This window comes from Euprymna scolopes, chromosome 15 (genome assembly GCF_053919585.1).
Source record: "Euprymna scolopes isolate OS-2025 chromosome 15, ASM5391958v1, whole genome shotgun sequence".
NCBI lineage: Eukaryota > Metazoa > Mollusca > Cephalopoda > Sepiida > Sepiolidae > Euprymna > Euprymna scolopes.
In genome coordinates, this window is record NC_136496.1 from 107,715,687 (window position 1) to 107,728,186 (window position 12,500).

Below are 12,500 nucleotides of genomic sequence, written 5' to 3' on the forward strand. Positions count from 1 at the left end.
ATTTAAAGCGATTTTTATTTAGTTGAAAAATATTGAGTCAACACGTTCCTGTGAAAACTCTAACTTGCTTTTAGAAGTGAAGATTGTTTGTTTGTTTGTTTGTTTGTTTGTTTTTGTTTTACGGCATATCAACCCTTTTCAGGTTATTTAATGGCGAATCCAGTGATTTTGAAGAACAAATTTTTAATAGAGTATATTTGTTTTTTTAAGTTGGTTGGGACTCTAACAGGTATTAAGAGAGTGACTATTCCTCACCAAAAATTCTTCATTTTCTTTTGGTTTCCAAATAATGTCAGATCAGTTATTTTCTTGACGTGTATTGTTTCCTCTTGATGGTGTGAGACTTGATTATTTGAACTACATTCCAATCATCAACTCAATAATTTGTCCAATAAAAGTGAAACAAATAAAACGCTTAACGGCTGAAAGTCTCATAATCTTTATGAATGTAAAATTTTCTGTGGTGGAAGCGAGGATTCAACTATTCACTGAAAATCATAACTCCATAGAGGATACCTGGAAGATGAAGAAAAGAAAACAAAACTTTGAAAAAATAAAAATGAAACTTCTACTATTATATAAAAGAAACTTTGTGCATGTATGAGCGAATTCGTTCCCTATGGACTCCAAAAACTGACCGATTTTATGAAATTTCACACAAATGTACTTGATGTATCTGGTAGAGTTCTTAGATATGTTTTCTATGGGAATGGCTTCGATAATCAATAACCGAAAAATCTGATGAGAGAAATAACAGGCGATTTTAACCAAAGTTTACACCTTATACCGCCTAACATTATAAGAGCATTTGAGAAGTTTTATTACCACAGAAGCAGAAAGGCCCGGCATATAAAATCAACAGTAGGTTCTTTGATAAAACAGGGGTGCGTTCAAAATGAATGCGTCTGTTTAAACACAATTGCACCATGATACTTGACTTTTTCATTTGAAGCTTTAATTCAAGCTGTTATATATAAAAATAACTTTATAAAATCAACAGTAGGTTCTCTACAGTGCAACATAGACTACAATTTATTGTAAACTTAGTCCTCGTGGGGAGGCATGTAAAGCTTCCTCCTGGTGCACCGCGATGGGTCCCCAGCTAGAGCGGATAATCGATCGATTTGATTGAAAAATGGACGATTTTAATGATAATAAAAATATAAGAGTGTGAAACATTCGTTGATCATTATTAAATCTCGGACAACGTCGGGTCTCCCTGCTGATAAATAAATAAATAAAAACTTAATAAAACAAGAAAAAGAATACAAAAGGAAACGAACAATCATCTATTTTTTAGTTTCTTGTTCATAAAAAAAATCATTATATTTTATTTGAAGGCATTTTGTATAAAGATATGGAATAAGAGATGGTGGGAGTGAGGAAGAAGAAAAGAACAGCTGCCAGTGATATAGATGATTCTGTAAGGAAAAAAAAAACACAAAAGAAAAGAAATTTGCTCTATTCCTGTTGGTTTAAAGTTAGCTGTGTTTTTGACATGCGCAAGACTTTTGGTATCTTCATGTCAGACATATTGATCTGCTTGAGGTGGTTTATTCGTCTGTAAGCCTTCTTTTGATTGGTTGGATGGATTGCTGGATGGTTCAGTGGGTTATATTAATTGTTTTATGTGAAGAAGAGAAAACGCAAACTGTCGTTTTGCTATGTTGTTGTCCATTGCTTTTTATTTGTTTATATTTGTAATATTGGGTCACGGCTTATCATGGCCAAGAGCCACTCAAAAACAAGGGTTAATGAGGTAACCCTGATTTACCCTTGGCACTAAAGTCAACAGAGTATAGGCTATTATTAAAATGGATTTTTCCCTATTTGCTGAGGTATATTTCTGATCCTGTTTAGTTCTAGGAAGTCCGCCTTCCCAGGCTTTTCCTTCTTCTTTTGTGAAAGGGTTAGGTTATTGCTAATCGCTTAAGGTATTCCAACCAAGGAATGCCGACGGGACTGCCCAGGTTACTTTTTTTTGCAAGCCAGAGTGCTCTTTCTTTAGGCTGCTGACTCTTCAATCCCACTTTAACTACCCTTGTGTCACAACCTTCCACTGTGGGAGGAAGACAAGTAACTTGTTTATAATTACAGTTTGAATAAAAACAAAAATCTTTCTGGCCTTTGAGTTACATTTTCCTCATGTGAGAGGGAGATAAATATCGAGAACGAATTATTGTCATTCAAGAGATGAGGAACACTATGGGTGTAGTAACATTAATTGCTGTTATGAGCTGCATTATTTCGATTATTCGGACTATTGTTTTCATCTGAATTTTTGAGATGAGGATTGGTAATTTGCATTATTTGGATTATTTAAAGTCTATAGCTCTCAAAATGACTACATTCCCGACGCAATCCTCTAAAATTTGGTAGGTGATGTCCTTTTTACCTTCCTATTCCCCCTTTCTCACAGAAGAGATGTTGCGAGTTTGTCTCTGCTCTATCGATATTATGGTAAGTGCTTGACTTAGCTTCAATCTCGAGTCCTTTTCTGTAAAACGTTCACAACAAACACTCTCCTAGCTAAAACAACCACCAACAATGTTCCTCACCCCTATCTGTGCCCAAACCCAAACAAAAATTCCATGAGCAGAGTTTCTTTCCTGGAGCTGTCTGTCCGTGGAATGCAATATAATTTGTCTGCTTCCCAGCTGACTAAAACATGGTCGTCTTCAAGTCTAATTTGAATAAATTCCTATTGAGCTGCCCATTTAGACAATCTAGTCTTAATCACGTTCCACTATGTCTGATATTGTCTCACAATCTATCTAACACTTAACTTTATCCTTGAGTAGCCCACGGCTCTTGATAAGTGGCAACATTGGAAGTAAAAAAAAAATATCAGAGCTGTAATGAGCGAATCCAGACGAAAAATACTAGGTTTTCCTGAGTTTTAAATATCAACAGCTCACTGTATTTAATAAACCTGATTTTGATCTTTGGGGAAGTTGGTGTATGTCTGCTGTTATATAAAAAGAACTGCGTGTGTTTGTTTCTTATGACTCTGAAGCGGTTGGGCCAATGGTTTTGAAATTTCGCACAACGTTACTTTTGTCTGAGAGTGTTGTTACATAGGTTTTGTATCGGAATGCATCTGATAAGTATCAAAAATCGATTATCAAAAAACCCAATTACAGAAAATCCAATTTTTACAAAGTTAACACTTTTATACAACCTAACATCACATGTGCATTTGAGAAGTTTTATCAGAAAAAAAGTATAAAATATACAAAAAAAATATAAATCATATATAAAATATATAAAATAAATATAAATCATATATAAAATATATAAAATAAATATAAAACATGTATAAAATATATAAAATAAATATAAATCATATATAAAATAAATATAAATCATATATAAAATATATAAAATAAATATAAATTATATATAAAATATATAAAATAAATATAAATCATATATAAAATATATAACATAAATATAAATCATATATACAATATATAACATAAATATAAATCATATATAAAATATATAAAATAAATATAAATCATATATAAAATATATAAAATAAATATAAATCATATGTAAAATATATACAATAAATATTAATCATATGTAAAATATATAAAATAAATGTAAATCATATGTAAAATATATAAAATAAATATTAATCATATATAAAATATATAAAACAAATATAAATCATATATAAAATATATAAAATAAATATAAATCATATGTAAAATATATAAAATAAATATTAATCATATATAAAATATATGAAATGAATATAAATCATATATACAATATATAAAATAAATATAAATCATATATAAAATATATAAAATAAATATAAATCATATATAAAATATATAAAATAAATATAAATCATATATAAAATATATAAAATAAATATAAATCATATATAAAATATATAAAATAAATATAAATCATATGTAAAATATATAAAATAAATATTAATCATATGTAAAATATATGAAATGAACACAAATCATATATAAAATATATAAAATGAACATAAATCATATATAAAATGAATATAAATCATATATAAAATGAATATAAATCATATATAAAATATATAAAATAAATATAAATCATATATAAAAATAATATAAATCATATATAAAATAAATATAAATCATATATAAAATATATAAAATAAATATAAATCATATATAAAATATATAAAATAAATATAAATCATATATAAAATGAATATAAATCATATATAAAATATATAAAATAGATATAAATCATATATAAAATATATAAAATAAATATAAATCATATATAAAATATATAAAATAAATATAAATCATATATAAAATATATAAAATAAATATAAATCATATATAAAATAAATATAAATAATATATAAAATATATAAAATAAAAATAAATCATATATAAAATATATAAAATGAACATAAATCATATATAAAATATATAAAATGAATATAAATCATATATAAAATATATAAAATGAATATAAATCATATATAAAATGAATATAAATAATATATAAAATATATAAAATAAATATAAATTATATATAAAATAAATATAAATTATATATAAAATGAATATAAATCATATATAAAATAAATATAAATTATATATAAAATATATAAAATAAATATAAATCATATATAAAATGAATATAAATCATATATAAAATAAATATAAATCATATATAAAATATATAAAATAAATATAAATCATATATAAAATAAACATAAATCATATATAAAATAAATATAAATCATATATAAAATATATAAAATAAATATAAATCATATATAAGATAAATATAAATCATATATAAAATAAATATAAATCATATATAAAATATATAAAATAAATATAAATCATATATAAAATAAATATAAATCATATATAAAATGAATCTAAATCATATATAAAATATATAAAATAAATATAAATCATATATAAACTATATAAAATAAATATAAATCATATATAAAATAAATATAAATAATATATAAAATATATAAAATAAATATAAATCATATATAAAATATATAAAATGAACATAAATCATATATAAAATATATAAAATGAATATAAATCATATATAAAATATATAAAATGAATATAAATCATATATAAAATGAATATAAATAATATATAAAATATATAAAATAAATATAAATCATATATAAAATACATAAAATATATATAAATCATATATAAAATGAACATTAATCATATATAAAATATATAAAATAAATATAAATCATATATAAAATATATTAAATGAACATAAATCATATATAAAATATATAAAATGAATATAAATAATATATAAAATATATAAAATAAATATAAATCATATATAAAATGAATATAAATCATATATAAAATGAATATAAATCATATATTAAATAAATATTAATCATATGTAAAATATATAAAATAAATATAAATCATATATAAAATAAATATAAATCATATATTAAATGAATATAAATCATATATAAAATATATAAAATAAATATAAATCATATATAAAATATATAAAATAAATATAAATCATATATAAAATATATAAAATAAATATAAATCATATATAAAATATATAAAATAAATATAAATCATATATAAAATAAATATAAATCATATATAAAATAAATATAAATCATATATAAAATATATAAAATAAATAGAAATCATATATAAAATATATAAAATAAATATAAAATCAACTGTAGAGTTTTTTATAAGACTGATGTGTTAGAAATGATTGTTGCTTTTTCAAGCATAATTGAACCATGGTACTTGACTTTTGTACGTTTAATTTTAATTCAAGTGATTATGTCAAAATAATTTAATAAAATAGGCAGTTTATTCTTTTTTATAAGGCAGGGGCGCGTCCGAAATGAATGTTTGTGTTTAAACTATGATACTTGACTTTTGCATTTTAAACCTTAAGTGAAGTCATTATTGACAGATAATTTTATTAAAATAAACAGGAAATTTGTTACACTGCAATGTAGATTACAGGGAGGTATGTGAATTTTCCCCTCGGTACATTATATGGGGGGGCGGGCTAAGTAGAGTAGTCAATCAATCGATTTTATTAAAAAGTAAGCGATTTCACCAGTGTTGATGACAATAAAAGTATGCGAAGATGGAATATATATATATATATATATATAAATATATATATAAATATATATATATATATATATATATATATATATCAAGATGAACATATATATATATATATATATATATATATATATATATATATATATATATATACAGGTTGGGCCAAAATAAGGGTCCTATCTTTAAATTTGAATAACTTCCACAAAATAAAACTTAAACTCACCAAACTTTATGTGTGTGTAGACTGACCCTTCCGAGATTTTTTTGAAATAAACAAAACAAATTTTGGCTTCTTAAAACTTACATGAATTTATGAATTTTTAAAAATAGGACCCTTATTTTGGCCCACCCTGTATATATATATAAAATTTAATCATTCACCTAAATTTTAAAATTTATGACGTGAAATGGTTAAATTTCAAATCAAAAGATTTTTTTATTATTCTATGTAAGACAAAGAATATATTTGAAATATTCCAACTCCTTATCCTATAGGATTTCGATGTCTACCATCTCTTCAGAGGAGAAAATATTAGCATATATTCTAAATTATATATATATATATATATATATATATATATATATATATATAAATATATATATATATTAAATTTATTTATACAAACATTGATGGCTACATATGTGCATACATGTTTCTGTAATCACCCGAGCTGGGGAGATTACGTCTTCAGGCCAAGGATTTCCCTCGAAACATAATGTTTGTATAAATAAATTTAATATACCTGCTCTGTTTACTCATTGAACACTTTTTGGGAGACACATGTTGTTTTATTGGATGTACTTCTAGGAAACTAAACTCTACTGCCATAATATATATATATATATATATATATATATATATATATATATATATATATATATATATATATATATTACAGAAGATTAGGACAACATCATTATCGGTATATAATACATATATAAATAAATGTTAGGCTCTTATTTTTGAGTAGCCTATTCAATACGATGGTTAATGCACATCTCCTGTCTTTGTGATAATCATCTTTTTCTTTTGCTTAGATCCTTACATCAAGTGGCTTTATGCCTGGTCTGGTTCGGTTTCCATAAAAAAAATAAAAGCAATGAAATAAAATAGAATATGACAAGCTATAAGTGTAATTCCCTTGCATATGAGTAAGGTTATTCCCTTCAATTGAAAGACGACTGTGTGGCCAAGTTTGAGTAATTAATTCCATCTGATCTTTGTGGCCAACTAGCCAGGCGGCACAAAGGGAAACTGTCAAAAGAGTACCAGCTAAACACACTCGCTGCATGCGTTTATAAGGGGAGAGGGTCAGCGATGGTAGGCCACGCAACCAAGACAGAAATCAGAGAGGGCTGGGAGGGAGCATCGCTTGTGTGAATTAAAATCAATAGAAACACCTGTCACAAACAGGCAGACGTCTGCTGCCTGTTTGCAGTGGATGATAGAAATAAATGGCTTTCGTTGATTGGTCTATTCCGTATTGCACAATTTGCACAATCCAGAAAAGACATGACTAGCTTCTAACCAAACACACACACACACACACACACACACACACACACATATATAGGAAACAATAAAAGTGGTAAATGAAATCACAAAAACTATATATTAGTGAATAAAAGTTGGTTGGTTGGTTGTTTTTGTTTTACGGCATATTAACCCTTTTCGGGTTATTTACTGCCGAATCCAAAGATTTTGAAGAAAAATTTTTTTAATAGAATATATTTGTTGTTTTCACGTCTGTTTCTATTTAACCCATAGTTGGGACTCTAACAGGTACTACCACTCCGGATCAGAGTGGACCTGGGAGCAATGATAATTAAAGGGTGGCTCCACACTCCCCAAAGCCCACAAACTGGGGCCTCACCACTGGATATAGTTTAAGGTCATATCCAGGACCCCCATTGAGGGACTTTTACCCTCTGCAGGGGGGCAGTCGGCGTATTCTAATGCCCCACCGACAGGGCCAGTGAATAAAGGTATACAAAAATTTAGTTGGGGGATAGAGGGGACTCTTTATACCAAGGCATTTCGAAGCCTCATGCTTCTCATCAGACAGAAGAGAAGATGCTAGATGACATAATGGGGATGCGACGTCTAGTGTGGGATTCATCAGGAATGAAATAAGTCAATGAAAATATTGATCTTGTTAGGGAGAATTATATACGAGGGGCGAGCAATAAGTAATGTCCCTGACCACTTCCAGTTGTCTGATCTAGGTGAAATTTTGCATGTGCGATGATTTATATCTCTACGAGTTATGTGGCAAATTACAGCTCTGAACTAATTGTGGTTTCTGTTTTACTGGTGTTTGAACTGAGTCAGGTGTGAAATGGAGCTTGTTGAATGTCGAGCAGTGATTCGGTTTTTGTCTTTGAAAGGACGCAAACCACAGAAGACTTTTGATGAAATGAAAGAAACTTATGGTGATAATGTCGCATCATATGACCTTGTAAAATGCTGGCGTCGTGAATTAAATCATCGTCGGAAGTCTGTGGAAACAGCTTCCAGACCTGGTCCCCCCCCCTTTTGCCATTGATGAGGCATCTGTCCGTCAAGTTGAGGCTGCCATTTTGGAAGATCGGTGCATTACTATTCGCCAAATAGCCCAAGATGTCAAGATAAGTACAGGGTCTGTTGAAACTATCATTCATGACCATTTGCATATGCATAAGGTGTCTGCCAGATGGATTCCCAGGTTGCTGCTCACACCATTCCAGAAGCAAAAATGCATTGAGTGCTCGAGGATGAATTTGGAGATGTGCCAAGAAGATGAGTCAAAGTTTTTCAAAAGACTGATTACACAGGATGAAACCTGGGTCCATCTCTATGATCCAGAGACCAAAGCCCAGTGGAAGCACTTGAACTCACCACCTCCAAAGAAGGCAAGGGTGCAGCCCTCCTCTGGCAAGGTCATGCTCACAGTCTTCTGGGACCAGGACGGAGTAGTGATGACAGATTTTATGGCCAAGGGTACCACAATTACAGGAGCCTGTTATGCTTTACTTTTGAGGAAATTAAGGGAAGCTATCAAAATCAAGAGGTGGGGCAAGATCAGCAAAGCTACCCTCTTCCTGCAGGACAACACACCGGTCCACAACTTGCATATCGCCAGATTAGAAGCATTATGAAATCCGCCCCCATCCTTCCTACTCCTAACCTTGTACCCCCTGACTTTCACCTCTTCCCAGCCATGAAGTTGTTTTTGAAAGGAAAGTGTTTCCCAGATGATGCAGCCTTGATTTCTGAAGTCATGTTGTGGTTGGAAGACCAACTTGGGATGTTCTACAAAAACGGTCTCCAGAGCTGCATCGAACGATGGGAGAAATGCATAACTCTGGGTGGTTCATATGTAGAGAAAGACTAATAACTGTGTCAAGTTTCGTTGCTCTACTTTTATGGGAAGTGGGTCAGGGACATTCCTTATTGCATGCCCCTCGTACATATATATATATATATATATATATATATATATATATATATATATATATATATATATATATATGAGGAAATCAAAGAGGAATTAGAAAATTCTTTGGAAGTAGACTTATCGTGCTAATCAAAAACTCAATATATAAGATGAAGCTTAGATAAAGAAATAAAAATTGACAATACAAAAGTACATAGTAGTCTATATAGGTTTAATAATCACTAATTCAATAAGGAAAATACATGAATAGGAATGGGCATAAATCCTCTTTATACCTAGGTATTTTGAAGCCTAATGCTTCTCGTCAGAAGAGAAGAACGCATGTGCTAGGTAAAAAATAAAAAATGTTACGTCCAGCAATTGGCACATTAGGACAAGGGTATAGGGGAATCTTGGATAGAGACTAAATAATATAGACTTAGAGGTAGGATAGGGAACTATTGCAATAAATGTGGACGCTAGACGTCGCATTTCTTATTTATCTTGGTATAAAGAACATTTATACCAACCCCTTATTCACGTCTTTCCCTTATTGAATTGATGATTACTAAATCTATATGCACTAGTATAGACATTTGTATTATTAATTTTTCTTTCTGTATATATATATATATATATATATATATATATATATATATATATATATATATATATATACTTCAGAATAACATTATATATCCTTTTCATTAACTTCCCTTACTCTATAACATTTAAATACTTAAACAACTTTTAATTGTGATTTTCTATGTATCACTGACTTTAGCGAATAAGGTGTAAACCATTATAACTATAACTCAAGAGATGGTAGACATCGAAATCCGATGGGATAAGGAGTTATAATATTTCAAATGTATTCTTTGTCTTACATAGAATAATAAAAATCTTTTGATTTGAAATTTAAACATTTCACATCATAAATTTTTAAATTTATTGAATGACTAAAATTTGATATATATCTATAATATTAAAGCTGAACGTCTGTGTGTGTCTAGTCACGAATAGGCTCCTATACGGTTGATTATTATAGAAAACTGATCAGATATAATGATAGAAGATGTATAGAGACACAGGAATGGGTATGTTTCATCTGGCATAATGATGATTCATTAAAATTGTGGGGTCTTTGTACGCGCCTGGTTCACAAAGTATGGAAATTAAAAATTTAAAAATTAAAAAAAAATGTTTACAAGTGTTTTTGATATAGATGTACATAAGAATACTTTTATAAGTATGTTTTAACTTAAATAGGGATGGTATAATAAAATTGTGGGGTCTGCGTTCACGCCTGGCCTCCATAGAATGGAAATAGGCACAAACTTTACTAAAGACTTTTCATATCTATCTGCATAAGTATACTTTGATAATTATGTTTCAGTTTGAAGAAATATGGTATAATAAAATTATGGAGTGTTCGTTCGCGCCTGACCTCCATAGAATGGAAATATGACACAAAGTTTAAGAAGGTTTTTTAATATAGATCCACAGAATATTGTGATAAGTGTTTCAGTGTGAACAGGTATGGTATAATAAATTATGGGGGTTTATCTATTTCATTTTTACTTTCATCATATTTTACTTTGGTTTTGATGCCCCTAAATTCGAAGCTATCTCTTTATAACCCTTCCCTTTAAATTTATTGAATGAATAAAATTTGATAATAATTTGTATTTGATAAAAATTGAAATAAGGTTATGACCTATCATACTTTCATAAACCAGAGTCCATTTTCTGTAGGCTGTTTTTGAACCCGGTCAACGACTGGTACTTTTGCTAGTATATATATACATATATACATATATATATATATATATATATATATATATATATGGAGGCGATGAAAAAATCAAATAAAGTGCTCGATCGTGGATGTGAGAGCTGAAGATACAGCTATTTATTTCAAAACTATATATACAGATTTCAAAGGCGTACCAGTGATTTCATTGCGTTGTATCAAACATAAGAGCCTGAATGGAATCAACGCAAAAAAAAATAGTCACTGATGAATTTACGCAATGAAACCACTGGTATGCCTTTGAAATATGTATATATAGTTTTGAAATAAATAAACGGCTATATGTCTGTCTCTATATTTTCAAACTCTGTCTCCTTCAGAACTAAAAGTCCCAGAACCGCGTTAGGAGCCTCAAATGATTGAAATTTTTACAGGCCGGTCTTTTATGGGTCTTCAACTGGTTAAAATTGTTTTTAAGGGCTCCAAAATGGGTTAAAATTTAAAAAAAAATCGTTAAACATTTAATTTTTAACCGGTTTATATATTGTTTCATGTTGGTACAGCGGTAACGTCACCAGCTTTGAATGCTACTTTTTTTCTTTTGGTTTCGATTCTAGCTGATGGCACCTAAGCACTTTCTTTTTTTTACTTTTTAAATCATGACTCTACGAAATCTGAACAAATTAAAATATATTTAAGCGTATTTTATGCCCGGGCAAAGCACTCCCCCCTGCTAATATATATATATATATATATATATATATATATATATATATATATATATTTCATGTATCCACATAAAATTTTACAAGAAGGTATAATATATTATGTATCGATCTTCAGTATTTACTTCAACAGTGCTCAATATGTGAGTAGAGCTAGACAGCAATTCAGAAGCATTATTCCAAGAACACATCTATTGAAATAAGGTCACCTATTAATTGGACACATTGACAAAAGATGCGTCACCCCTATACAAAACAGACCGAAAGCAAGGGAAAGTAAAAGTCAGTCGACCCTTTATTTGAGAGAAAATTTGCCATTGGTTGATGAAAAAATTAACTTATTTGAATTAATAATAATGAATCTGATCGTTTAGTTAACTAAAATTAATACAATATGAATATGCAAAAACACACGGGAACACAAATTCCATACATTTTAACCTTATGATTCTCTATTCGGAAGAAGCACGAAGGTTTC

The 12,500-nt window shown here is 28.2% G+C and overlaps 1 protein-coding gene and 1 long non-coding RNA gene across 8 annotated transcripts in view; one reads left to right on the plus strand and one right to left on the minus strand.

Moving 5' to 3' along the window:
- LOC145294057 (regulator of G-protein signaling 7-like) overlaps positions 1 to 12,500 on the plus strand; it is a 728,168-nt gene that overhangs the window by 420,131 nt on the left and 295,537 nt on the right. The gene's annotated exons all lie outside the window — the stretch shown is intronic.
- The window catches only part of LOC145294059 (uncharacterized), a 13,611-nt gene that overhangs the window by 19 nt on the left and 1,092 nt on the right, over positions 1 to 12,500 (minus strand). Inside the window, exon 2 of the long non-coding RNA XR_013869815.1 lies at positions 1 to 516. This exon is cut by the window's left edge and continues 19 nt beyond it. This is a non-coding gene — a long non-coding RNA (uncharacterized LOC145294059). The remainder of the gene's footprint in view (positions 517 to 12,500) is intronic.